Raw genomic sequence first — 5063 nt, 5'->3', positions numbered from 1 at the left:
TTAGTGATTTTGCCAATGACATGGCACTATTGCACTGATAATAACCAAATTTAGTCGCAGTTGCATTCACACGTGATATAATAGCTGGTGTCGGCAAGCTGTGGGAATGCCCAAGTGGCGTTTGTTGTGCTATCGAAATAATTGTACCGACGGCGGTTGGCAGTACCGCTGGTACATATAGCAGTGTTTGCAGCGTTTGAATTGAAAATGACAAACCTTATTCAGAATTGCTAATCGATGCTTTAGCTTCATGTTCTCAGTTTCCAACGTTGTGTACTATTGATCATCTTCCATTTCAAGTCCCTCCTCATGTTTTGTATTTTCTATTTATGTACGCAAGTGGGCTGTCAGATGCTCCTACAAACACAAATAAAAATGTAGCTGGAGCTAATGGCCAATATATTGCAGCCACACTTATTGCTGCAGCAGCAGCGAGGGATTTCGAAGGAGTGCGTCTTGTCTGTGAATGTGAAAATAGGATATGAATTGGAACTATGGAATTCTAATGCTCACATTATACAATAGATGTGTGGGGATTCCGGCTGATTTGGAAGACCACCCTTGGTCACGTCCAGAACGCAGTTACCAAGAGGAAAAACCGCAGGGATTGCAGTAGTTTTCCTTGCAATCACCGTTGATGATGCTATGCTTGTAATTTATGGTCTGAAAAGAAAGTAAATTGCATTGATTAAATGTTAAACACATCAAATCAATAAATTTCAATAATTTTCGCCATTTCACAAACCGAATTAACAACCCTGTCAGCCAAAAGTAGTGAAAAATCTGGTGAAACCGCGGGTTTCACTCACTTCAAAACTGGTGAAAAATCTGGTGAATTTTGTATGGGCGGTGTGCAGATTTTCACCAGTTCCCCCCTGTACGTGTGAGCCTTGCATCACTGTCGCACTCATCCAGATACTTCATAAGGAAAACATATATAGCTGCACTCGTCTAGCATTGCCCCCTTCAGCCGGCGCAGGGTTGCATTCTCTTCACAGCGAATTCAAAATAACCTTAAAAACTTTAAATAAAAAATCTAAAATTTTTTTTTGATTTTTATTTTGCAAAATTGATTTTTCAAAATGCATTGTTAACCTAATATATATAGTTAGTAATCAATATTATGAATAAAATTGTAATTAACATTAATAATAAAGATATTTTTACATACATATTTTACATACATATGTGGTTGTGGAGGAGAAGTTCGGCCAAACACTAACATATGTGTAAGCGCCAATCTATTATATATTATATTATATTATTATGTGGCTGCTTAATTGCTTATTATTACTACTGCTCCTTTGCATATAGCTGTTTTCAAAAGTTGCAAAATTTCTATAAAAAAGTTAAGCGATTTTAACCGTATTATAACCAAAAAAGGTAATCGATTACCTTTCTTTTAATATATATTAACAGTTGCAAATTATTTTTAATGGTTCATAAAAATTCAGTTTTGTTACAACTTTGCAAAATTTGATGACTTTTTCACTTCTTACATATATGTAGATGTTTTAAAAAGTTGCTAAATTTCTATAAAAACGTTAAGCCATTTTTACAAAATTATAATCAAAAGAAAGGTAATCGATTTACCTTTCTTTTGATATATATTAACAGTTGCAAATCAATTCGAACGGTTCACAACAATTAGTTTTGTTACAGCTTTGCAAAATTTCACTTTTTCACTGCTTACTTATAGATGTTTGCAAAAGGTGCAAAATTTGTATAAAGATGTAAAGCGATTTCAGCGATATTATAATCAAAAGAAAGGTAATAGATTTACCCTTCTTTTGATGTATAGTAACAGTTTCAAATCATTTACAAACTTAGGCTATCTGCACACTTGTCGTCCAATCATAGCAGTATCGTCTCGCCCTGAAATTTTGAGCCGAGCACATGCATTTCGTTATCGGCTAGTTATCGGCAAATCGTAGAAGATGCAGATACCGATAAGTACGGCACTGTCGTTTGCTAATAGTTGTGCAAGCATTGTTTGTTTACATTTTATGAGGAAAAATTAGTGAAAAAGTTAATATTTGCATTAAAATTGTATAAAAATTAATATTTTTTGCATCAAATCTGTGAAAATTATTAAAAAGTGGATAATTGCATTAAAATTGAATAAATGTGAGCGTTTTAACTATAAAATATGACGAAATTGTAAAAAGTCTCTATGTGCATGCCCAAAACACATTTCAGGAAAAGAGAAGAGATATTACTGAAAAATGATGTCTAGAATTGTTGCAGCACAGTCTATACTTTAAAAATTGCAGGTTTTTGTAAATATTTCGCGAAAATATCAACCAGAAAAACAGAAAAAACCTGCTCCAAGTGAATTTTTAGACGCCAAATGAATTGAAATATCACGACCGAGTGTGCGAAAGTGTAGTCGTCATGTAATCGTTGCATCATGATTGTGACGATGAAGCAACTATGATTAGTCGACCAATGTGCAGAAAGCCTTAGTTGTCTGATGGTGCTCCTGGTGATGAAGCTGCTGGCGTTGAAGGTGCTGATGGTGAATGCCAAATCGGTAAACAAAAAAAATATCAATTAAACTTTATAAACATATGGGAGGTTCCATGGGAAAGTGGATCTCAGAGCAAAAATTATTTTCTTTACAAAATTACCAAACGTGTGGATAAGACATTTGTAAAAATCTTAAATCAACCAAAAAATAACAAATTAAATCTTTAAATGCATTTTTATTACATACCTTTTTTTTACGTTTTGAAATCAAGTTCTAAGTAAATTTTTTGATTGAGTTTAAAGTAGGTTGTGTTGAATGCACTGTCAAATAATTTGCGATTCATAATTCAAGTGTTTGTTAGGAAAAATATATAGTAGAACTCATCTGCTTCTAATAAAATTGTGTTATATATTAAATTATGTGACTGCTTTATCTACATATATTATAAGTTATTATTAAGCAGTATTGGTCTTGTCTCACCCGTGATAAAAAAGCTAAAAGTTGTTATATTTAATTACAGAAATTGAGGTTGTGTTTCGTGTTTGCCACATAATGTTAGAAATTCTTTGGGAATATTTACCACAGTTGCATTGTCGTTTCCACGTAGTTAGATAAGAATAATTCAACAGAGAAGCATGTCCCACCCGTGACAGCTATGCGTGGGACAGTTGTCAGAGGTAGGTTTACTGGGCTGATAAGCTTTATTTGTTTGTTGAGGTGGACGCAGGGCAGGAGAGGGGGATGCGCGGACTCGCCCCTTATCTATATACCCTTGTGGTCAGCTGATTAAGGTAAGTTACATTTTTCCCAGTTTTCGGTTTTTATTTTGTTAACCTAATGTTTATAGTTTTTTTTTTATAAAAGGCTAGCACATTACCTAACCAGAACCACATAAATCTACATTTCGAACTTCTTAAAAAAATTATAAAAATTCAACAAATTTCAACAACTACACCCAAAAATTTTAAACTTTTTGTGCAAATATTAGGTATGCAGTTTTGTGGTCCATTAAATTCAAGTAGGTAAAAGTGAAAATTTCAGGACGCTAGGAAATCGCGTTCATTTTTAATAACTTTTTTGGCTGACGGTGATAAGCATTTTCTTCTATATAAAAGGCACTACCCTTAGACGTGAGTGAACTTAACCCCTATTTGGCTTCTTATATTTTATAATAACTAATCTTTATATACGGACAAGACTAAAAGCTCCTTTTCATATAAAAATTCGTACGTGTCCTACCCGTGACAAACGTTGTCTCACCTGTGACAGAAGAAATTTCGGATTTTTTGTATAATAAAGGCATCATTTTTTTGTAGTTTTTGCTTTGTTTGTGTTCGTGGTTCTTTGTTTTATTATAAGACATCAAGTTCACACAGAAAAGTGAAATAAATTCGCAGAGTTTCCGTAAAATATATTTGCTCCAAAAAGCAGGTTCTTTTTTTTGTCCCACCCGTGACAGAAGAAATAAATCGGATTTTTTCCATATAAAAGTAAGCTGGAAATTTTTTCGTATTTTGTAATAACTCATATAATAGTCAATTAGGTGTAGCTGTATCAAAATGTAGAATTGTTCAGTACTTTATACTTAAATTTAAACAATAAAGAAAATTTTTTCTGTACAAATGTCCAACCCGTGACAGTGGAATCGCCCATATATAAAATCTCAATATATACCTTTAGATTGTACTGAAGGCGCTGGTGTTTTGCAATCTAAAAGAAAAATTACATTATAATCAAATAAAATTGTTAAATACGTATTCTTACCTTAAAAATTTTCACAAAGTGACATTTCTTCACAGTATGTATACTGCCATGAAAACTTCGATGTTTCTAACTTGCTCGCTCTAACGCATAGAATTCTTATTAGAGTACGAATTCTTATCAGCGACGCAGCTCTAAAAAAGGGAAATTTCGTTGACAGTTGAAAAAAAAAAATTGTAAGTGTGTAGGTGAGATGACTAAAAAGTTGTGAATGTGTTTGTAAATCGTTTGATTTTCAGAGGAAAGTGGTGAGCCGTGGCTGGCAGGGAAGAAATAGAAACTCACCGCGATGCGATACAGAAATAAAAACCAACAGGGCTGCATTTTCTTGGTAAACAACACAAGCGCTCAGAGCCACAGTATACCAGTAGAAAAGGTTTTTGTTGTTGTGGCTGTTAACTTGGTCCCCATAAAGGACTTGAAGGTTGCGAGCAACTGTTTTGCCGCATTCAGGGTGCTGTGCAGCAAAATAATGTGGTGAAAAATTTTAACATATAATGTCGACGAACAAAGATATAAAATTGAAAATGACTAACCTTATTCCCGGCTGATTTGGGAGACCACCCTTGGTCACGACCAGAACGCATTTACCAATAGGAAAAACCGCAGGGATTGCAGTAGTTCTTGCAATCACCATTGATGATGCTGTGTGTGTTTTAATTAATAGTCTGAAAAGACAGAAAATTGCATTAATCAAATGTTAAACACATCAAATAAATAAATCTCAACAATTTGTTTACCATTTCACAAACCAAATTACCAAGAAATAGAAACTCACCGCGATGCGATACAGAAATAATAACCAAGAGGGCTGCATTTTCTTGGTAAACAA

The 5063-nt window shown here is 33.8% G+C and overlaps 1 long non-coding RNA gene across 1 annotated transcript; it reads right to left on the bottom strand.

Annotated features, from left to right (window-relative positions):
• Positions 1–4044: 4044 nt before the first annotated feature.
• LOC118736495 lies at positions 4045–4359 on the bottom strand. The gene is made up of 2 exons (XR_004992691.1): positions 4235–4359; positions 4045–4180 (listed from the first exon to the last, which is right to left on the bottom strand). It is a non-coding gene; the product is annotated as an uncharacterized LOC118736495 (long non-coding RNA).
• Positions 4360–5063: the final 704 nt, after the last annotated feature.

This window comes from Rhagoletis pomonella, unplaced genomic scaffold (genome assembly GCF_013731165.1).
Source record: "Rhagoletis pomonella isolate Grant_MI unplaced genomic scaffold, Rhpom_1.0 Rhpom_scaffold_00003, whole genome shotgun sequence".
Lineage (NCBI taxonomy): Eukaryota > Metazoa > Arthropoda > Insecta > Diptera > Tephritidae > Rhagoletis > Rhagoletis pomonella.
This window is presented reverse-complemented; position numbering and strand designations above follow the sequence as displayed.